The 24,362-nt window shown below is 48.7% G+C and overlaps 1 long non-coding RNA gene across 1 annotated transcript; it reads left to right on the top strand.

Moving 5' to 3' along the window:
* Positions 1-22,963: 22,963 nt before the first annotated feature.
* Positions 22,964-24,074, top strand: LOC311315959. The gene is made up of 3 exons (XR_014630684.1): positions 22,964-23,061; positions 23,272-23,362; positions 24,020-24,074. It is a non-coding gene; the product is annotated as an uncharacterized lncRNA (long non-coding RNA).
* Positions 24,075-24,362: the final 288 nt, after the last annotated feature.

The following is a 24,362-nucleotide window of genomic DNA, read 5'->3' on the forward strand; positions in this document are numbered from 1 at the left end:
GTAGCCTATTGCATTGTTCTGAGTGAGCTGTTACTCACGGACCTGTATTGTTTGTTTCAGAACCATACACACCATTACATTAAAAGCATCAACTTAATCAGCTGTCTCAAGACCAATCTTTCAACTCAAGTCTTGGGGGAATACAGGACTACTTGACTGCATTCTGACCGATGTACACTCCGCGATTATAACCGAGTGTAGCTAGCCTGTAATTATTGAGACTCTGTAACAAATGGTCCTTCGAGCCGGATATCGATAATTACGGAGTGAAGATGGCTCATATTCCCCCAAGTGAAGATGTACGCCCGCGCAGACAAGTGCGCCAACCAAGATGGATGGAAGATTATGAAGGGTAAATCCTACCGCAAGCTGCAAACTACAGCGCACGGGCCGCCGCGAGAGAGGAGACTGACCGGAGCAGAGAGAGAGAGGGATCCGCCGAGACGACGCCCCTCACCCAGCGCCCAATGCAACATTCTCAGCACTCAGTTGAGATCGCAGAGATGTCTCCCAGTCCAACCCAGAGGAGGGGGGGAGCAGGGAGGGGAGAGAGGGTGGGGGGGTGAGTTTCGTGCACGGAGCGTTGACCGGGGGAGGGGGGAAAGAGGATCTGATATCGTTAACTTTCTTGTCAAAGAAGTTGGCGAAATCATCAGGGAGGAGTTGGGAGTAGGAGGTGGGGGCTGGAGTAGTGAAGAGAAGGTTTCAAAGAGTTTTTTAGGATTGGAAGCAGAGGTTAGGATTTTAGAGCGGAAGAAAGCAGCTTTAGCAGCAGACAGGGAGGAGGAGAATGTGGAAAGAAGAGATTGGAAATTAAGAAGGTCCTCTGGGAGCTTGCCTTTCCTCCATATACGCTCAGCTATTCTCAGGCTCCGTCTATCAGTACGCACTGAGTCCGACAGCCATGGGGCAGGTGGAGTTGGGCGTGCAGGCCTGGAGGTGAGGGGACAGAGATTGTCCAGAGAAGAGGAAAGAGTAGAGAGGAGCAAATCAGAGGCAGTATCAGGATAGGAGAGAGAAGGATTCAGGGGCGGAGGTGACAGCAGAGGAAAGGTCAGTAGGGGAGAGCGAGCGGAGATGGCTACGGGCGGTAACCATGTGGGTAGGAGGAGGAGTTACAGGGGAAGAGGGGATGGAGAGGGAGTAGGACATGAAATAGTGGTCAGAGAGATGGAGGGGCATGACAGACAGGTTAGAGGTGGGACAGTGTCTAGTGAAGATGAGATCTAGCTGGTTGCCGGCTTTATGAGTAGGAGGAGAAGTGTCACGGCACCGCCGCGTCAGCCTCGTCCACCTCCTCAGCCCCCTGACCCCTGCCCGAGCCCCGGTTCTGACACTGGTCCCCAGCCTGTCCCTTTCTCTCCAGTGCCTCCCAGAGCCTGCAGCGGGAACTGCGGGCACGTCTGCGGTCACAAGTCAGACACGCCCCCGATCCACACCTGCCGTGCGTCACATTGATTGCCTCTCCTCCACACCTCAACGCACCTGGTCCTGATCAGCCAATCAACGCACCTGGTCCTGATCAGCCAATCGCCAGCAGGATAAGAAGCCGGTCCACACAGCCCTCTGTGCCAGATCGTTGACCAACCAACCTAGTGGGTACACGTCTCTAGCTCCCTGCCTCGTCTGTTTTTTGAACCTTGCCTTACCCTGTTCTCCCTGTCTTCCCAGTATCCAGTTCCTGCCTGACCCACGCCTGTACGATTACCCTGCTCCTGCCTGACCCACACCTGTACGATTACCCTGCTCCTGCCTGACCCACGCCTGTACGACAACCCCGCTCCTGCCTGACCATCGCCTGTACGACTACCACGCTACCACGCTCCTGCCTGACCATCGCCTGTACGACTACCACGTCCCCACCTGACCCACGCCTGTCTACGGACCACGTTACTGCCTGCCTCTCCCTGGATCGCAATAAACGTGCCTACGGGCTTTCACCCCAATCGTGTCTGCTCTTGGGTCCTCCATCAAAACCCTAACAGAACGATCTGGCCAACATGGACCCAGCGGTCAACACAGGCCTCCGGCAGGCCGTCACCTCCCAAGTGATTCTCGTGGGACTACACAGCGTTCTACTCCGGGACGCCGATATAGCGATGCGGGCTCTCAACGCCAATATGCAAGGCCTGTCGGCCCAGGTAACCAAGTCGGAGCAAAGCCTGCACACTATCGCCGCTACCATGCAAACCCTCAGCGAGCAGGTTAGCCAATTGGTCATATCCATGGGCTCCGCAGCCCAGGGGGAGGGCCCTGCACCCGGAGTCCTGGCAGTTAGCCCAGCCCCTGTGACTGCATCCCAACGTGAGCCTAACCTCCCTAGTCCCAAGCCGTATGACGGTGATCTGGCTCGTTGTGGGTCATTTCTAATGCAATGTGACTTCATCTTTATTCACTTGACGCCGAAAGAATAGCCTTCGTGTCTATCCTACTTACCGGTCCGCCCCTCAGTTGGTTTGAAGCCACCTGGAAAGCTAATGCGGCTTGTCTCCGGTCTTACGCTGAATTCAGCTTGGAGTTCAGAAAAGTGTTTGATCATCCCGCCCTTGGTCACGACTCAGCCTCACGTTTAATGAACTTCCAACAAGTTAACCGTAGCGTGGCAGAGTACTCCATAGAGTTCAGGATCCTAGCCGCGGATAGCGGGTGGAACGATACCGCCTTACAGACCGCTTTCCGTGCGGGCCTGTCCGAGACTCTGAAGGACGAGTTAGTCAGGGACACGTCCACTACCCTTGACAGCCTAATCTCCCTTGCTATCAAAATCGATCACCGCCTGAGGGAGCGTAGAAAGGAAAGAAGCCGCACGTCCGGTTTTCCATCTAGGCTTCCCAGCCAGCGTTCCCCCGCCTTCTCAGCTCTCGCCACGTCATGAAGCGCTCTCCCCTCAGCGCATCACGACGCCACATGCCTCCGCCCCCGAGGACGAGCCCATGCAGTTGGGCGGCGCACGACTCTCCGAGGCTGAACGCGCTCGCCGTCTGAGCGAGCGCCTCTGTTTCTACTGCGGTCAACCAGGTCATGGCCGTGCTTCCTGCCCCGCTCGGCCAAAAAACCCAAGCCCACCAGTGAGAGTGGGTTCACCGGTGGGCTGTGCCCTGTCACCCACGCCCCCCATGGCCAAGCTAGCGCAAGTGGGCTCTCTTTCCAATGGCTCCTCCTGTGTCGATGCCCAGGGGCGGATGCACCTCGACGTCTCCATCACTGTGAACCAACGGCCCATCTCAGTTCTCGCCCTTGTTGACTCAGGTGCCGACGACAATTTCATCGACGCAGAGCTAGTAATCCAGGCGGGTATTGCCACCCTTCCCAGAGAGCCCCCTGTTACCGTGCACGACCTTAGCGGTAGACTCCTAGCCAACATTACGCATGTCACCGAACCCTTGAGCGTGGTCATCTCTGGAAACTGGTCCTTGTCCCTATTGGTCATCACGTCACCCCAGAGTCCCATAGTGCTTGGCCATGCGTGGTTAAAACAACACAATCCCCATATCGACTGGTCCTCTAACCGAGTAGTCAGCTGGAGTTCCTTCTGCCTCAGTACCTGCCTCACATCTGCCCGTCCCCCAGCAGAGGGCGCTGTAGCCCCTATTGAGCCTCCTGACCTGTCCCAGGTGCCCCCCGTCTACCATGACCTTGGAGAGGCCTTCAGTAAGCAACGAGCTCTCTCCCTACCGCCTCATCGCCCCTATGACTGCTCCATAGAGCTCCTCCCCGGGGCCCCTCTGCCCTCAAACTTACATCAGGGACTCTCTTTGCTTCTGGCATCATCAGGCCATCGTCCTCTGCAGTAGGTGCCGGATTCTTCTTTGTCGGTAAGAAGGATGGTTCCTTACGACCCTGCATTGATTACCGGGCTCTGAACAGCATAACTGTTAAAAACAAGTATCCCCTGCCTCTCCTCGCTTCTGCCTTTGAGCCCCTCCAAGGCGCCACCGTCTTTTCCAAACTGGACCTCAGGAACGCCTACCATCTGGTTCGGATTACAGAAGGAGACGAGTGGAAGACTGCTTTTAACACCCCCCTTGGACATTTCGAATATCTGGTGATGCCTTTTGGGTTGACCAATGCCCCTGCTGTTTTTCAGGCCCTAGTCAATGACGTCCTCCGGGATCTACTGAACCGTTCTGTCTTTGTCTACCTGGATGACATCCTTGTTTTCTCGTTCCCCGGAGGAGCATGTCAAGCACGTCAGGCAGGTTCTCCAAAGACTCCTGGAGAACCGGCTGTTTGTCAAGGCTGAAAAGTGTGAATTTCATGTCCGCTCAGTTCAGTTTCTGGGGTACATCATTGGAGAGGGTCAGGTGAAGGCTACCCCAGAGAAGATCAGGGCAGTGGTCGAGTGGCCCACCCCCACAACCAGAAAGGAGCTACAGAGGTTTCTTGGGTTTGCAAACTTTTACCGACGGTTTATCCGTGACTACAGCCGAGTTGCTTCCCCCATGATGGCCCTGACCTCTAGGACCACTCCCTTTTCCTGGACACCCGAGGCAGACGCTGCGTTAAGGGCCTTGAAAGCACTCTTCACCTCTGCCCCGGTGCTTACCCAACCAGACCCCTCACGTCAGTTCGTCGTGGAGGTCGACGCATCGGACACGGGAGTGGGGGCGGTCCTGTCACAGCGATCGGCCTCCGACGACAAGCTCCACCCCTGCGCCTTCTTCTCTCGCCGCCTTGAACCGGCGGAACGCAATTACGACGTGGGGAACAAGGAGCTGCTCGCTGTCCAGCTGGCCCTGCAGGAATGGAGACATTGGTTGGAGGGGGCGGAACAACCGTTTATCGTGTGGACAGATCACAAAAACCTGGTTTACCTCCAGAACGCCAAGAGGCTAAACCCCAGGCAGGCCCGGTGGGCGCTGTTCTTCGGGCGCTTCCGGTTTACCATTACCTACCGGCCGGGGTCTCGCAACGTCAAGCCTGATGCGTTGTCACGCCAATTTGCTCCCCCGGAACCTCCCTCCTGTGTGGTGGGCGCGGTCACATGGGAGATCGAGGGCGTGGTCAGGGACGCCCAGAGGAGCCAACCGGACCCAGGTAACGGCCCCCCTAACCGACTGTTTGTGCCTGATCTAGTCCGTTCCCAGGTCATCCAGTGGGTCCACGCATCCCGGTTTGCCTGTCATCCAGGGGTCAACCGCACCCTGGCTCTGCTTAAGAAGCGTTTTTGGTGGCCCACCATGTCAGCTGACACCCGGGAATACATCCAGGCCTGCACAGTCTGTGCCCAGAGCAAGGCGTCGCAGCAACCCTCCTCCGGTCTGCTACGCCCCCTGCCTGTTCCTGGCCGCCCTTGGAGCCACATCGGGCTGGACTTCGTGTGCGGGCTCCCTCTGTCCAATGGTAACACCACCATACTAACTATTATTGACCGGTTTTCTAAGGCCGCCCATTTTGTGCCCCTATCCAAGCTCCCCTCAGCTTCAGAGACCGCGGCTCTCCTGGTGACCCATGTGGTCCGGCTCCACGGCATTCCCGTGGACATTGTCTCGGACCGAGGACCCCAGTTTACGTCCCAAGTATGGCGGGAGGTCTGCCGGGCTATTGGAGCCACCGTGAGCCTGTCCTCCGGCTACCACCCCCAGACTAACGGGCAGGCTGAACGGGCCAACCAGTTCCTTGGGAATGCGCTGCGCTGTGTCTCTACTCGGAACCCGTCCGCCTGGAGCGACTGCCTCTCCTGGGTTGAGTATGCTCACAACTCCCTGTCCAATGCCTCCACTGGTCTGTCCCCTTTTGAATGCTCTCTGGGCTACCAGCCACCATTGTTCCCTGAGCAGGAGGAGGAACTCACCGTGCCCTCAGTCCAGAGCCACATCCGTCGCTGCCGCAGGGTGTGGAAAGAGACCCGAACCGCCCTGCTCCGCTCTGCCCACCGCAGCCGGCGTAACGCGGATCGCCACCGGGACCCAGCTCCAGCTTACCAACCAGGTCAGAGTGTATGGTTATCCTCCAAGGACATCCCATTGCAAGCATCCTCCCATAAGCTGACACCCCGGTACCTGGGCCCATACGTCATCGACAGCATAGTCAACCCCTCAGCGGTCAGGCTCAAGTTGCCTCCCGCCATGAGGATACATCCGACCTTCCATGTGTCCCGTATCAAGCCTGCCTCTGTCAGCCCACTGTGTCGACCAGGAGACCCGCCACCGCCAGTCCAGATCATCGATGACCACCCTGCCTGGACGGTGCGGCGCTTGCTGAGGGTCCGTCGGCGGGGCCGGGGACTCCAGTATCTAGGAGGGTTATGGGCCTGAGGAACGGAGTTGGGTTCCCCGCAGGTTCATTCTGGACCCAACGCTCATCCGGGATTTCCACCGTGACCATCCTGGCCAGCCCGGTCGGTCGCCAGGAGGCGCCCGTAGAGGGGGGGGTTCTGTCACGTAGGGCTGCTCGATTAATCGGATTTTAATCTAGATTAAGATTTGGGCTGTCAACGATCATTAAAACTAAATAATCGCCATAAAGCGATTTTGCACAAATCAAGTGCACCCTACACTGCAGAGCTATACTGTGCTTGACCCCTCCCCCACCCCCCAAAGCCCCAAAGCAAACACTTTAAACACGAGTTGTCAAGCGAGGCGCACGCATGCTCCTCTCGAACAAAACACGACAAGAAGAAGATTATGGCAGCAGAATGAGAGGCGGACAAGAGAGCTAAAACAACAGTCAGTGGTGTGGAAACACTATGGGTTCGCGGAGACAGATTTGGACCAAGTTGACACGGTGTGTAAAATTTGCTACGCAGTCGTAGCTGCCCCTCAAAGTAGCCCTTCTCAGTCCCGTTGTCGCATTCCGCTCGTTCATGCCAGACAACAGTCCTTTGCCGGTCCATTCACTTTGCCATCAAAATAAATCGGTGTCGGCCTATTTAGGAGAGTGTCAGATAAACATGAAACGTCACTTACCTAAGCAAAAGGGTCTATTTAAACAAATGCTGGGTTTTGAAGCCTCGGCGCTACCATTAAATAACTTATTTAGACGCATTCTGTCCTAGTGAAATTATTTTTCCGAGGTAGTCTTCTTCTGTGGTGGTGGCGGTGCTTTGAAGCTTCTTTATTTATCAGTTTTGGCACTTTTATTAATTTATTTATCAAGGTCAAGGTTCACTATTTGTCTCCCATGGGAGAAATGTATCTAATCCAAAGAACATTGTTAAAAAGAAAAGCCACTGTCAACATTTAATAAATTAATTGTTATCAAAGTCAATAATTTGATTTGTTAAGAAAATGTTAAAACTTTTGATTAAAAAAAAAATTCAATGAATAATCGTGTTAAATAATCGTGATATCAATATCAATCAAAATAATTGTGATTATGATTTTTGCCATAATCGAGCAGCCCTACTGTCACGGCACCGCCGCGTCAGCCTCGTCCATCTCCTCAGCCCCCTGACCCCTGCCCGAGCCCCGGTTCTGACGCTGGTCCCCAGCCTGTCCCTGTCTCTCCAGTGCCGGACTCCATTTCCCCCAGCACCTCCCAGAGCCTGCAGCGGGAACTGCGGGCACGTTTGCGGTCACAAGCCAGACACGCCCCCGATCCACACCTGCCGTGCGTCACCTTGATTGCCTCTCCTCCACACCTCAACGCACCTGGTCCTGATCAGCCAATCAACGCACCTGGTCCTGATCAGCCAATCGCCAGCAGGATAAGAAGCCGGTCCACACAGCCCTCTGTGCCAGATCGTTGACCAACCAACCTAGTGGGTACACGTCTCTAGCTCCCTGCCTCGTCTGTTTTTTGAACCTTGCCTTACCCTGTTCTCCCTGTCTTCCAAGTATCCAGTTCCTGCCTGACCCACGCCTGTACGATTACCCTGCTCCTGCCTGACCCACACCTGTACGATTACCCCGCTCCTGCCTGACCCACGCCTGTACGACAACCCTGCTCCTGCCTGACCCACGCCTGTACGACAACCCCGCTCCTGCCTGACCATCGCCTGTACGACTACCACGCTACCACGCTCCTGCCTGACCATCGCCTGTACGACTACCACGCTACCACGCTCCTGCCTGACCATCGCCTGTACGACTACCACGTCCCCCCTGACCCACGCCTGTCTACGGACCACGTTACTGCCTGCCTCTCCCCGGATCGCAATAAACGTGCCTACGGGCTTTCACCCCAATCGTGTCTGCTCTTGGGTCCTCCATCAAAACCCTAACAAGAAGAAGAGAGGTGAAGATCGAAGGAGGAGAGGAAGGATACATACAGCATACAACTAAGCATCACCACCACAAACTCTTCAGCAAACACGCAGGACAGTTAAAAAAAACAGTTAAAGACAGCACACATTGAAGCATCACAACACAAATATAACATAACATGCAGCATACAATTACACAGAACACTACACCGAGCATCACACAGGCATGGTAAAACAGGCATAACATAGAAGAGGAGTACAAGTGGAATGAATGGCAAAACAACTGAGGGAGGATGTTATATGGTGGAAAAGCATTTACACGAATCGGCGAGAGTGAGTGAGATGGCATTTTTGAAGGTGGGAATAGAGATGAATTTGTCCAGTTTTGCAGAGCATTCCAGTCAGAGGCAGCAGCAGTCTGGAATGATGCAAGTCCCAGAGAGGTTTTGGAGTTGGGTATTTTCAGTTGGATGTAGAGAGAGGACCGGGTGTTGTATGTGACAGGGAGAGAATGCAGCAGGCGAGACATGTAGGGTGTTGACCGGTGAAGAAGGGTCTTATAGATGAGGGTGAGCCAGTGAATGTTGCGTCGGGTGTGTAGTGAGGGCCAGTTTAACAGGGAGTAAAGAGTGCAGTGGTGCATGTTGAAGGGGGCGTTTGTGGCAAAGCGGATAGCAGAGTGGTAAAGAGTGTCGAGTTTGGAGAGTGTGCCCTTACATGCAGACCTGTATATTGTGTCACCAAAGTCAAGTGTGGGGAGGATGGTGTGGTGGCTGGACTTGGTTGACCTATGACATTTGGACACTCACAAAATACTATTATAACACTTCAGATTGAACTCACCAGTACCACAGGGTTCTCCTCCCTTAGGACCAACACAATCACACAACCTTGTCAAATGAGGACGAGAAATACAACAGAATAGAGTAAAAGAAACGTACTTTATTACCTTACAATTGCAGCAAAGGGACGGTTACACAGAGACACAAGGGGTATCTGGGCAAGCGCGCCGAACGAATGTCGGGACGTTCTGTATATACTATTCCACACAATACATTGGCGCGTGACTACATGTTAGTACCTGATTGGTTGAAACTTTTATCTAATGCTAGTCCTATGAGCTCACTAGTTTCGTTTTCCATTCAGCCGATGTGATTAAGGTGTTCCCTGTTAGTTACTTTTACTGCAACACAGACAGGCTTTTCATTGTGAGGTTGTGTGTCCTTGGCAGTCAACTTATCTGCTACTGGAACACAGATAATAACAACTTTTCATGCGTACTATGTGTTCTGGAAAAGTACAGACTGCTGACATTCAGTTCTTAATCACGCTATGGAAAAGTACAAAGTGTACAGCAGTATTGAAGCATAACTAGGCCTAAATAGACAGGCCTTGTATTAAACAACTATAATAGCACTTTATCAAAAATACCTTTCACATTTCCCCCTTTGATCCATAATATGGATCACTCTACTGTTAACATTACTGGTGAATGATGCTAAGCTAAGCTATCAGAATGGGGAATAACAGAGTACTTGAAAACACATCTAAATAGCCCAGTGACTTTAAAACAGAGTATAAAACATAATAGAACATAGTTACTGTACTGTAACTAGTACAATCATAAAACAACAGTTTAAAATGTCAGGAATGGCATGAGTCTTTAATAGTGAAATTTACAACAGTATTATTGCTTTTGGGTTGACCCTATTGGTCAGTTACTCAGCTTCTTGGTGGTTTGGTCTTCAGGACTCCAAGAGTCCTCTCCGGTGCTCAACCTTTAGGTGACTGCCAGCTGGTCTGTCACTGTAGGGAGGTTTGTAGCTGGACTAGCAGGGGCCACGGCTCTCGTGTCTACCCGAGTTAGGAGGTCCCAGTGTGGGGTGTATGTTGGTTATCAGTGTCTGGAAATGTGTGTATGTGCTCAGATCTTGCCTGTCTTACTGGTGGATCACTCCAGGGTTAGCCTCATGGTATTTCTGGAGGTCCCAAGCCTTCTGCTGGGCTGGGGACAGGGAGGCTTCTTCATCCTGCAGCAGGACCATCTCGGTGGCGTCTGCTCCCAGGGTGGCTCGGGTTGCTTTGGTGATGAGACACTTGCAGATAGGGATGCCACAGAACACTAGTATTCCAATTAGAACCAGGACACTCACGATCATGGAGACTGCTTTCCCCGCCCAGCCAGAGAAGAACTCGGTCAGCCAATGTAGGTCTCCTCCGGTGGGGGCGGTCTGGCTCAATACTTGTTCAATCATGGTGGCGCTATGTTTGAGATAGTTAGTGACATTGTCTTTGGCGTCTGGGATAAAGAAACAACAACTTATGCCTAACATTTTGCATACTCCACCTTCCCTGGCGGTGATTAGGTCGAGGGCTTCACGGTTCTCCAGGACAGAACGTTTGTCTGGCCTCGGCACCGGTGCTGAGGAATGACAGAGCGGTAAATAGTATGACGGCGGCAACAATGAGCTTACTTCCATTCATATTGGGCTAGGTGGGCGGCTGGCCTTCGCTCTCTCTGGGGTCTCCTAAGTGGTGGGGTCGGTTCCTCCTCTTCTGGGACCTCTGGGTCCGCGGGCTCTGGGACTGGTTGTTCTTCCTTGACAGGGGAAAAACTGGGAACAGAAGGAATGTCAGTTTGTGGGGTGTCGGGTCTCCCCTTTGTTGGTGACTCTGGCTCACACGATGGGAAGTCTCTGGTGGTTTCCTCTGGGATGTCTTCCCCTCTCCAACGCTTCACATGTGCTGTGTGTACCCAGGTTGGTCTCTCGTTCACTCGGATGGCTGTCGGATGTTGGCTCGTTCTGGTGCTGACAGGTTACTGGAGGTGGGCTGGTTGCATTGTTCCTGATCATTTGGTCAATTGAGAGAACACTTAGAATGTCAAATGGTGTGGTGCAATTACCAGTGTTGTTGAAGTTCACATCTTTGCTGCTGATGCCCTCGAAGGAGTCCGTCCTGACTCCCTCGTGGCACACCCAACAGGGTCCGTTGTGGACTTAACTGATGAGGACAGCTCGGGCGCAGGCCATGTTTCCTCCGCAGCGGCGAAAGGCGTTCCTGGCCTCCAGAATGGGTCCATGGTGGTCTGTACCTACTAGGGGATCGTGATTATTGGAGAGAAATTCGGCCTCCTCTTCTTCGTTTCTCACCTGTATGTTTATGCTGTTTTCCCCTGCTTGCGCGGCCTGATTGATCTTCTCGAGGGCAGTGGTGGGTCGGGGGTTGACAAATTTTTTCCTGCTGTTTGTGTGATGCCTGGGCAGTACCAGGATGGGGTAAGGATCTGACTAATCCCCCCTTTGCTCACGTGACCACGTCCGTGAGCAACATGACAGTAATATGTGTAATGTTACAAATATGTATAATTGCCTTTGCTGCAATTGTAAGGCAATGTCTCTAACGCACACAACACAACAGTCACTTCAATCACAACTTCTTGAATAGTAGTAGTAATAGTAATAGTAATAGAACAGTAGTAGTAGAATAGTAGTAGAACAGAATGGTACCTTTAGTCAGAATGTGGAACGTACTTTATGTGGAACAGCAACAGCAACAATGTTGAATATCGGAGTCGTTATGGTTCTATTTCGCACCGCTCGGATACAACACTTCACACAGTCAATGAATTTGAAAACCCAACCAAAAGAATAATTCTTCAACAACTAAAATGTTAAACACGGGCGCAGCACTTCTCTGTGAGCCTATAACCGGTGTTTTGGGTGCGGGAATTCTTGGTCTATGGACGGACTATGTAGTTATAATGTAGCAAGCATTAAACCTCACCGTGGCAACCAATGTGTATGTGTGGACCTTAATAATCTCTTTATATCCTATGCCGTACGTCACAAGCGTAGCCCTAGGTATATACTCTCATTAAAAAGGAATTTTTAACTCTGTGAACAATTGGTGTACGTTTGGAACTTACTATAATGTCAGAAAAGCAAATCCTCCAGTTGGTGTGTTGGTTGTCCTTTTTAGGGAGGGATTCCAGGCCTCCCTGCCCCTCTGAGCGGCCCTGCGTCCGCCCTCAACCTCCGTCGACGGCTTGGCTAGGAAGTTGATACGTGGGAGGGTGATCAGTCCAACGTAGGTCCACTCAGGAGGGCAGATAAGCCGGAATCCCACTTCTGACACCAGTGAAATGTGGTGGCTGGACTCGGTTGACCTATGACATTTGGACACTCACAAAATACTATTATAACACTTCAGATTGAACTCACCAGTACCACAGGGTTCTCCTCCCTTAGGACCAACACAATCACACAACCTTGTCAAATGAGGACGAGAAATACAACAGAATAGAGTAAAAGAAACGTACTTTATTACCTTACAATTGCAGCAAAGGGACGGTTACACAGAGACACAAGGGGTATCTGGGCAAGCGCGCCGACCGAATGTCGGGACGTTCTGTATATACTATTCCACACAATACATTGGCGCGTGACTACATGTTAGTACCTGATTGGTTGAAACTTTTATCTAATGCTAGTCCTATGAGCTCACTAGTTTCGTTTTCCATTCAGCCGATGTGATTAAGGTGTTCCCTGTTAGTTACTTTTACTGCAACACAGACAGGCTTTTCATTGTGAGGTTGTGTGTCCTTGGCAGTCAACTTATCTGCTACTGGAACACAGATAATAACAACTTTTCATGCGTACTATGTGTTCTGGAAAAGTACAGACTGCTGACATTCAGTTCTTAATCACGCTATGGAAAAGTACAAAGTGTACAGCAGTATTGAAGCATAACTAGGCCTAAATAGACAGGCCTTGTATTAAACAACTATAATAGCACTTTATCAAAAATACCTTTCACAATGGTCATATTGATAAGGGTGAGTTTGGCGAAGGAGGAACAATTTCTGTAGAGGAACCCTAGTTTGGCCTTGACCTTAAACTGTAGCTTTGAGATGTGGTGAGAAAAAGATAGAGTGGAGTCTAACCAGATGCCCAGGTATTTATAGGTGGTGACGTGATCCAGGATAACTCCCTCAGAGGTAGTGATGTTTAACGGTGAAGGGGATGGAGCCAAGGGCGTAGGTTTGCGTATGGACGGTCGGGACATGTCCCTACCAACATTTTGGGAGGCCCAAATTGTCCCTACCAACTTTTAAGCAACCTTGTTCGCATTATCTTTGGAGTGCAGTTATTAGATAATTTAGATGACCTTCCCATAGTTTGGAAAGACAGAATTGACCGTACCATTTTGAGTGAGTGAGTTTGCATTGTCCGGAGTTACAGACCGTTAGCCTACCCCTTTCCTCCACCGTGAATGTGCCATCCCAGTATTATTTTGATATTTTTTAAACTCACGTTTGATTGGCTCATTTGCCTAAGATAGATCATTGCATTTTTTTACATTTTGCTGGATCTGAAGACCAACAGCCTTACAGATAGACGCTGACAGCAAGCCACAGTTGTGATTCTGACAGCCGTTCAGGTACATCCACCACAATGTCGCCTCCCCCTCCGAAGAGGATGAGGGATATCAGGAGCTTTTTCTCCGCAACTGTAAGTAACGTTAGCGTTAGCTAGGTTAGCTAGCTACTGGTAAACTAAGTAGCTAACGTTAGGCATTAGCCACATGAAAACCAGCTAGGTTGGTGCTAGCTAATGTTACCTAAACTAACATCACTTGTCTTTCCATTGTGGCAAATTATCAACTGCTGATGCTGTCTAGCTAGCGAACTGTTAAGATGGCTTCTATCATACTGTAACATTAGGATTGCAGCAGCCATTACATTATCATACATTAGCTGCCCATCAGAGATTTAATTGAATGGGACATCACGGCGTCCTTACAACTAACGACTGTTAGTGTCAGCAATGAATACTAGCCGATAGGCTATTAGCTAGCTATAGCTTTGTCAAACCCAGCTAGACGTGATGCTAATTTTCACCATATTAAACTCCCATTAACTTATGCTAAAAAATGTCAGTGATATTAAAGTCGTAAGTTTTGATATAAAAATAAATACATTGTTTTAGCCTGACAGGGGTTCTTGTTACAATTATAGGGGAAACTGAATACTCATACGTTATCTAGAGGTTAGCCAGCCCGTGAGAGCTCTTTACGTTAGTTTTATGAGGGCTCAGGTCTGTAGTTCTTTATACAAGCCTGTCCCTGTGTAGCCTGGTTTCCTACAGTTATTAGCTAACGTATACTTGCCAACTGGAATCTCATAATTTTCCTCTTACTATATTGGCTGGAGGGTGTTTTAAACAAAGTAGTGTATGTTGAAGTATTTTTTTTTCCCCAACTATGGTATCGAACTGGGCATCCAGGATTGTGGAATTTCACAATAGGTATTGCCTACTGTCTGGTATTTTGTGACTCCCCTAATGGACAGATATATCAATGTATGAGTTGAATGTCAGTCTAAAAATCCAATGAAAATCTCAATTTTAATAAAATCATTTTTATGCATGAAACACAGCAGTAGAGAGAGAGAGAGCGGAGATACACAGCAGCAGCCGAGAGAGAGTGGAGGGACGCAGCAGCAACCAAGAGAGAGAGAGAGAGAGAGTGTGGAGGGACGCAGCAGCAGCAGAAGTCGAGAGAGAGTGGAGGGAGGCAGCTGCAGGCAGGATGTGATACACTACGAACATTGTATTGGTATTATTACATTTCATAAATATATCAATATTTAAGAGGTTTAACCTCTCGTCCCCAGCAAAAATTGTGTATGCAGGCTACACTGTTATATGGTCCCTACCAATGTTGAAACCAAACCTACGCCCTTGGATGGAGCACCCTTCCGGTGGAACCACATGGCCTTTGTCTTATATGTATTTAGTGACAGTTTGAGTTGGGTAAAGACATGTTGTACCTGGAGGAAGCTATCCTGGAGAGTGGATTGAACAGTGGTGGGGGAGGGGCCTGTGGCATAAAGAATTGTGTCGTCGGCATAAAGATGAATGAGTGAGTTGCCAGCAGCCAGTGGTATGTTATTGATGTAGATGGAAAACAGGGTAGGACCAAGTATGGAACCTTGAGGGACACTCTTGGTGACTGGGAGGGGGTGTGAGACAGAGCTATCAAACCTTACGCGTTGCACCCGGTGGAAAAGATAGTGAGAAAACCATGCCAGTGAGTGCTTTGTGACCCCAATACTGCTCAGCCTGCTGATGAGAATGGTGTGGTCAACAGTGTCCATAGCTTTGGCAAGGTCAATGAACCTTTAGGGTAGCTGTAGTGCACCCAGCGCGAATACCAGACTGCACCCCGGATAAGATGCACTACACGTCCAGATAGTCTGTAAGTTGTTTGTTCACAAGTTTCTCAAATACCTTGGACACACAGGGCAAGATGGAGATAGGCCTGTAATTATTAGGGTCAGATTGCTCACTGCCCTTAAACAAGGGAAGCACAATTGCTTCCTTCCAGTCTGCAGGTATTTCAGCCGTATGGAGGGAGAGGTTGAAAAGGTCTGCCAAGGGAGCTGCAATGATGGGGTCCGCAGTTTTAACAAAAAATGCAGCAATCTCATCGGGCCCAGCAGATTTTTGAGGGACTAGCGCTGACAGTTCCCTAAGAACCTCCCCCTCTGAAACAGGATAGAGGGAGAAACTAAGGGGGGGGGGCATGGGGGGGCAAACAGGACTCTGGGTGACTGAAGGCAATACAGTAGGACCTGGGGACAGACTGTTCTCTGATGTACATGCAGGATTTAGCGACTCAAATACAAAGCCAGATTTTATGAAGTGACCATTAAATATATCAGCATGGCGTTCTTATCTGTGATGATGAGATTGTTCTCTCTGAGTGATAGGGGGAGGGATGACGGCTTGTTCTCAAGTTTTCTCACTGTTTTCCAAAAGGAGTTGGGATTGGAGCTGCAGAGCGTAAATTGTTCCTTATAGTACCCAGATTTGGCCTGACGTACAGCTTGTGAGGCCTTGTTTCGGAGCTGACGGAATTTGAGGCAGTCCATGGCAGACTTTGATAGCCGAGCTTTGCGCTAGGCATCATTTTTTTGCTTTAGGAGCACTGTCAACTCGTGAGTGAACCGGGGACTGTGTCGATTTTTCACCCGTTGTTTTTTGAAGGGGGTACACAGGTACACAGAGTCAGCAATACAAACATTCTACAAAGTCTAGAATCTAGCTGTACCATGTCAAATCAGGAGTATGCCATGTTAATGAAACAGTAGGTAATTACAGTAGGTACAGAGTATACAAACATGACAGATTACATTATATTACAGTCATTTAGCAGACGCTTTTATCCAAAGCGACTAACAATAATTGCATTTAACGTAGGAAAAGCCAATGTACTACTACTTGCCAGAACTCATAAGTGCATATTCTTTCTAAAACACGTGACTAAGAGCATAATCTAGTGCTGAAGGCAAAGTGCAAGAATAGCAATCTAAAATACAGTGCAATACAATACAATGAAATACAATAAGTGCTTAGGAGGGAGGATTGTTGTAGTACTTCTTGAAGAGATCAGTTTTGAGCCTGCGATGAAAGATGGGCAGCGACTCTACTGTCCTGACATCAGTGGGCAGTTCGTTCCACCACTGCGGGGCCAGGACAGAGAAAAGCCGTGACCGTGTCGATCGACCACAGGGGCCTCGGAGTGACGGGGCAACCAGTCGCCCCAAGGTAGCAGAGCGTAGCGGTCGGGAGGGGGTGTAGGGTTTGACCATGGCCTGGAGGTAGGAGTGGGCTGTTCCTTTCATTGCCCTGTAGGCTAGAGCCAGAGTTTTAAACTGGATGCGAGCCGCTACAGGGAGCCAGTGTAGGGAACGGAGAAGGGAAGTTGTGTGGGAGAACTTGGGGTGGTTGAACACCAGGCGAGCAGCAGCTTTCTGGACAAGTTCCAGTGGTTTAATGGCTGACATCTGGGCCCCAGCGAGGAGGGAGTTGCAGTAGTCCAGGCGGGAGATGACCAGGGCCTGGCGCAGATACAGATACTCATACTGACGCTATCCTACCACGATGTTGTTAGTCTGGAGTGTTTGAGACTCTGAGACGCACTCATCTTAATCTGTGTCGGGTGTCACGACCGCCTTGCATCATGTTGATGAATGAAAACCGCTGGTGTTCAGGTTTCAGGGCACTGAAAATGGTGTATGCGTCTGCCACTAGGGGCGCTATGTTATCCACATACTCATTGGCCACTCTGTAGTTCACACAGAGGTGCCATTCACCTGAAGGTTTCAACACAGGTCACACTGGGCTGTTGGAGGACCGGTTCCATTTTCAGAAGCCCATAATAATTTTTGGTCTTTTGCCCAGATTGGCAACTCTGCAAGGTCAGGTTTGTTTACCCGACTCAAACTCCATTTGACTTTCCCTTGTTGGAAATGAAGGGATGAATTGATTTGTCAACACATCTAGACCCAGTAGGGGTTATCCTACCGGTCCCACCCACACAGAGGTCGTGAGAGACACAGGTCCCAATTCCAGCAGGAATGGCCTGGTTTTTCTCACCCAAATAGGCTCCCCCCCTGCACCAATGCACCATGCGTGCCTTGCTTTCGCTCTCTCATTTTGATGTCTGTTCCCTCTAGACAGCGATGAGGAGTGACTGTAGCCACCCCCCCCTCGCATCAAGGAGGAACTATGTTTTGGCGTCCGTTCAAGGTGGTTGCTACTTACAGGCCTTCTGGCTTTTGTAACAGGGCAGCCTAGGATGCGGAGCGGTGGCATCTACTGATAATGGGGAGCCGTGTATGAAGTTGGAACAGCTGTTCTCTCCTGTTTACAGTTCTTTCTCCAACGGCCTCTGCTCCCACAAAAATGACAGCGCTCTCGTTTGTCATCCCTAGCTCTGAATGGGATCTGTGGAGCTCTGGCTTTCTCCTCTACCCTCCTGACCGTGGATGTTTTACATTAGCCGACCAGCATTCAAGATTGCCATCTGCACCGACAGTAACATCCCCCGATCGTAGGGGGCGCAAGTTCGAAGCAGCTGGTGGCAGTGCTTTACATTTACGATCCCTCCTCTCCCTCCTGAGCTTGTCCCCTACTAACACAGTACGTAAAACTGACGGGACACATTGGTGGTATTGTGGTAACTTTGCGACGGTACCAGCAGCGGACCTAGCTGACACCTAGCTGACACTTGCCTTTTCAGTCGCAAAATAACCAAAATAGCCGTCCTCAAGGACACTGTAAGGGAACGTAGCCGCCACTGCTGCTTAAATCCGTAACTACGATGTAATTAAATAACGTGACAATGTGGTTACATCACAGTCCCAATCTGACTTTATTGGAAATGTGTCACAGTGGGTCAGAACATTTGTAAATTACTTAGGTTTTAAAATAAATTTTGAAGTCATACAGTTACAGAATTGTAATGAGGAGAAATCCTGCATGTCTGTTTTGTGTGTAATTTCTCATTTACAGTTAATATTAACACTAAAGATTTGCAGTCTAGGCCTAATAAAAATAATGATAAAAAATATGCCTATGAATAAAGTCCTAATTTTGCAACCTAAATGTGAGCAATGAACGCTGAGCAGTGAACGTAAAACAAAGAATGCAAGGCATTGGGCTACTTTCTTAGGTGACACAATTGAAGAACTAGAAAAACAAGTTACACACTCTGGTACAGTAGGTGGCTGTATGCACATTAAAGTTGTTTGCGATCCGCCACTAAACCCAGCAAAGAAGAAGACGGGTTATACTTCCGTTCCGTTTGAAACAGAAACGATTGAGAAAGACACGCTGTCTTTGTCCCCCGCGACAACACAGATCCTGTAAGTATCTCAATTTCAATGTATACATAGCTAGCTATGTATTTTGGTATCGTCCCAGATAAAACACCAGCGTTATGTGCAAGCTACCCTTTTGTAATGATTATCTATATGGAGATGCTCTCTTTCCAATGTTAGCTAACTAGCTAGCCAGGGGAACATGTCTATGTTTTTGGTCTTTTGCCCAGATTGGCAACTCTGCAAGGTCAGGTTTGTTTACCCGACTCAAACTCCATTTGACTTTCCCTTGTTGGAAATGAAGGGATGAATTGATTTGTCAACACATCCGCATGTGCAAGCTACCCTTTTGTAATGATTATCTATATGGAGATGCTCTCTTTCCAATGTTAGCTAACTAGCTAGTTCCCCGGGTCCTATGTTCCCCCCAAAAAAGGGTTCTATGGTCCCCGGGTCCTATGTTCCCCGGGTCCTGTGTTCCCCGGGTCCTATGTTCCCCGGGTCCTATGCTCCCCGGGTCCTATGTTCCCCCTGAAAAAGGGTTCTATGTTCCCCCCGAAAAAGGGTCCTATGATCCCCGGGTCCTATGTTACCCCCGAAACGCTAAAGAAAAACGTGATTATGCCATCGCATATAATGCCAAAAGGGGCAGATTATGCACCTATTTTAGAAAGGTTGCATTTTCAGCACAATAATCGCAGAATTCCATGCAAAATATGCGAGGCTTGCATGATTTCATGCCCGCATTATTTCACATCAAATGTTGCATGTTAACTTGACATGGGACGTAGCCTAGCCTGTGATGCGCAACGCATATCGCCTCAGTAGGCTACCCAAAGCAGCTCTGACTATAATGTAGGCTATTCTAGATTGTAAGGCTAGCCTACTATTGGTTTTATGTCAATGAATGGAGAAGCTGCTTGATGCCTTGGTGAAGTTGACAGTGTCCCAGTCCAAACCCATCCTGCTGTGAGTTGGGATATGGCTCATGAGAGGCGCAAATCCGTTGGGGGAAAAATCTCTGTGGAGAGAGGATCCACTCGCAGTATAAATGATAGTCACTCAACCACTATGCGCTTGAAATAACTGGAGTTTAATAAATAGGCCATCACACACATAGGCCTATGAAAACATATAGACAACAGTTATCTTGTTTGGTGATAGGCTCACTTCAGAAAATAAAAAATAATAAAAAAGAGAACTACAGTAAAACATTCAACCCCGCATATTCCATTGCATAATCATTGCATTTTTAGTGTGTAAGAAAACAAGAAACGGCACACTCGGCCTCCAGTAGAGTAGCCTACTGAGGCGATACGCGTTGCGCATCACATAGGCTAGGCTACGTCTGATCCATTTCAAGTTTATGCAACATTTTTGAAACTTGATGTGAAAAAATGTGCACATATTATTTTTCCCGTTTGGCATTAAATCATGCGATGGCATAATCACATTTATCTTTCGCGTTTCGCGGGGAACATAGGACCCGGGGAACATAGAACCCTTTTTTTGGGGAAACATAGGACCCGGGGAACATAGGACCCGGGGAACATAGAACCCTTTTTCTGGGGGAACATAGGACCCAGGGAACATAGAACCCTTTTTTGGGGGGAACATAGGACCCGGGGAACATAGGACCCGGGGAATATAGGGATGACCCCCTAGCGGGCTAACGTGATTAGCCTTTTTCTGTACATCATGGCTAGCTAAGTAGCCTACGTAAAATTACTCTGTCGCAATTATTGTTATAACTTTCGCTTTTGTGTAATTGTAGCTTAAATTATAATGTTGGCTTGGCAACTTGAGAATATTTCAGTTGTGTACACTATAACTTTTATGAAGTGTTGTCGTGGGCCATTGTTTCCTAATTACGGGCAATGGTGGAGTCTTCTCGAGTCTAGCAGGCTCGCGCGAGCTCCTGCACGTTCGTACTGTTTCATCGCTTGGAATAAAATGCGATAATTAGCTTACTCATTGATTTCGCATTAACCCACGACACCGTTAGTATGTGTTTGTTTTTAGGCATTCATTTTTCCGAAGTTAACGTTAACAGAATACTAGAAGCCCCAACAACGGAGCTAGGCTAGCTAGCAGGATTTGTTATAGCAGCCATCTTGGCTTTTTTGGTTACAGCAGCCATCTTGGTGGTTTTGGGATGTGATTTCATGTTACTCTTAACATCAAATAGTGTAAGACAGGAAATAGAGAAGCATGTCTAATTTCAGGAAGTACTGGAGTTGTGCATATAGTTCATTTCTGTGTTGGAGAGAATGGGCTGAGATTGCAGGATATATGGTTATGTCATTATCAAGTACCATGTCAGGTGTACCAAATGTACCAAGTTTCAGACTTCTATACGGTGGCCGACGCGTGCAAATCACAACGGCAAATCCGGAACACAACGGCAAGTCCAAAAAACACAACCGCAAAGTTCAAACACAACAACAAAGTTAAAAAACACAACAGCAAGTCAGAAAACACAACTGCAAGTCGGAAACAAATGCAATACAGAATACACAACAGCAAGAGAGAAAACACAATCGCAAATTGGAAACCACGATTGCAACTCCCAAAAACACAACGACAATAACCAGAAATCACATTAGAAATGTGTCAACCGGAAAGGGATTTACTACTTGTTGAATCTGATTGGGCAGCTATAGTGTCAATAACAGTGGGACATGTGCGGGAAGCGAATACTCAAATTAATTTGAAATGATACGTTTAATGACTGGGTTTAAGAATGGAACTATTTTTCTCCCACATGCAGGAGCCTATCTTGACTCCTGCCAGTTTGTTATCTTGCCTCCTGCCAGGCTGTTGTTATAAATAAGACGTTCTTAACTACTTGCCTGGATAAATAAAGGTTATTGATTGCTGATGAGCTAGCTAGCTAGCTCATTGATGTCATATCAAATATTGGACATTTTTATCTATAGCTAGTGACCTGCTTTAGGAGGCTAGTGGCCTCTAAGTAGTTTGCACAAAACAGCTGATCAGACGTTACGATGCATAGCCAGGCTCTTGGCTAGTCTATGTGACACTACCTAGATGGCAATAATAGCGAAAATAATGAAGATATGTTTTGAGTATATCTGTGGTGGTGATAGGATAACATTAATATACAGAGAGAGGACGAGTAGTTGTTCTGTTGTATATTATTTCAATCATCATTCTCTACAAAATAGATTACATCCTAATTCGTAGCATCATCATTCATTCATTCTTGTCCTAGTGATTTTGACGTTAGCTGGTTGGCTGGAGTAAGGGCCGACTGCTTCATGTTGAAACGCAAAATGTCGCAGCCCAGCAAACACCCCAAGGAGGTTGGTTTGGTGCAACCAGTAGCGCCAGTTGGGTGGAGTGCGCGGTTCACTGCACCCTGGTTACGCACCGTTCCTGTGGGTGGGTGTCTCTCTCAGTGGCACGGCGGCGGACCAGTATCCAGTGCGCATATTGAGAGAAACGGGAGCAGCCCAGTCTTTTATACTCTCTGATATTCTGCCTTTCTCTGAAAAGTCTTCCACTGGTTCTAGTGTATTGGTGCAGGACATCGAAATGAGATATGTGTCGGTGCCTCTCCATCTGGTGCACTTCAGTTGTGATAGCCAGTGGAGTGTAAGGTGGCCGTGCGTCCGTCTTTTCCAATAGGTGTAAATGGTCAGGGTGCAATGTGGCAATTCGTTTTTTCATTAGAATGTCAAAACGGAAAAAGTTTTTTTTGGCCCATAATTCTGTTGTTTCATTCCAAATGGAGAAATGAAAACCCACATCCCAGCAAGTACTTAAAACGGCCGTTTTTTCACTGTTGGTCAATTCATCCTCTTCATATTTTGTTTCGGGCCGTGAAATAGAAAGACGAACAGCTGATTCCTTATTTCATTCTGTCGTTCCAAGGTGTCAGGTAGGGAAAATGAAATCACGTGGTCTGTTAGTCACGTGGTCCAGTCCAGCATCACAGGAAGCGGGGTCATTTAAAAGTCCTTATTGGTCTGAAGCTAGCTAGCTAGGTAAGGTACATTAATCGAGATTAAATCAGTAGTCGATCGAATTATTGTTATTAAAAGTGAAGAGGGTGTATGATTTTTTTTCCCCGATTACCGTCTATAACAAGCGAAAGGGCGCTGTGGGTACAGCGTCTGAAGAAAGAGAGGATAACGCAGTGGTGTTCTAGCTGCTGGACATGGCCAGGTAACTTATGGGAATCGTCTCCAGGACAGAGTTCGTGGGAAACATTTTGTGAAAAGTAAGTATTCGTTACTCTTGTTATTATTACAATATGAAGTCAATGTGGTCTGCTGTAGCTTTTCCTATTTCTAGAGCCAGAATGCTAGCTAACGTTAGCTAGACTGCTAACCTGTGAATTACATGAGTGTTTTGCATGTAACTGTATACAGAGAGGCCGATTGCTGATGCTCACCACCCAGTTTTGCCTTCTCTAACATTATTCCTTCAGGCTCAGATCTAAACCTCCTTGGCTCAGATGTGTACAGTGACTGGATAAAGAGAGGACCTGACATTGTGGAGTGATCACCAGGTCATACCCAGTAAGTCCATTTTATTTGTGGGCCTTGTTGAGTGTGACGGAGGACATGTAAATCATTTACATTTGAACTGCTATTACATACAGTATAGACTAGGGCTAGCTGCTGCCCTGTCCTCTTCCTCGTGTCTGGCCATCTTGTACATCACGTCCTTCCAGTAGTTGGCGCAGGCGAGTGCGACTGGCCTTTGGTTCGGCCAGGTCATCTCCGGTACATTGTGGAGCATAGCTACATCTCATGATGTGTTCCATGGTTTGGGGTTCACCGCACACACAAGCATTTGAAGATGTGAATTTCCATTTCTCCATGGTGTCCTGCAGCATCCGCAGACGGTTCAGTGTTTTCCAGACAACCCGTGGTTGATTGTGGCCAGTAGCGAGACATGCATCTGGGATGATGCCTCCCTCTGTCTGGCTGCCCTGTCTGACATGACATGACTTTTGTTTGCTGTATTCCTGGCCCTGATTCACTGTTCATCCTATGCTGTTCTACATGAGACAGGAACTCAACTACAATAATCCTAAGGGGAACTCAACTACAATAATCCTACCATGAATTTACAAGTCGGCACACTGTAGCTTTTTTGCCATTTATTAGCCACAACAAGTCTTTATTCATGAACTAGAGATTTGCAGTGACTAACATGATCTTGTCTTCTAGGATGCCACCGCTGATGATCAGTATAAACCACGTAGTGAGAGACAGGACACCGCACCGCTCAAGGTAAAAACTATAATGTTAGGGCTGTAATAGGACATAAGTGTAGACTCATTCTGTGTAGACTCTCGTTCTGTGTCTGGTGGACATTACTCCCTGCAGTCCCTGTAGAAAAATGACAGGTTGTGAACAATATTTTCCTTTTCTTGTCTGGCCCACAGGTCCAGTGAATGTTCCAGTGCCATTTCCCCCAGAGTTGCTTGCCCTGGGCCTGGACCTGTCTACCTCTCCCCGACTTGCCCCTTCCCCCTCTGCCTCTGCTCCACCCCGTCCTGCCCCGAGCAGG

This window comes from Borostomias antarcticus (genome assembly GCF_949987555.1).
Source record: "Borostomias antarcticus genome assembly, chromosome: 12".
Classification (NCBI taxonomy): Eukaryota; Metazoa; Chordata; class Actinopteri; order Stomiiformes; family Stomiidae; genus Borostomias; species Borostomias antarcticus.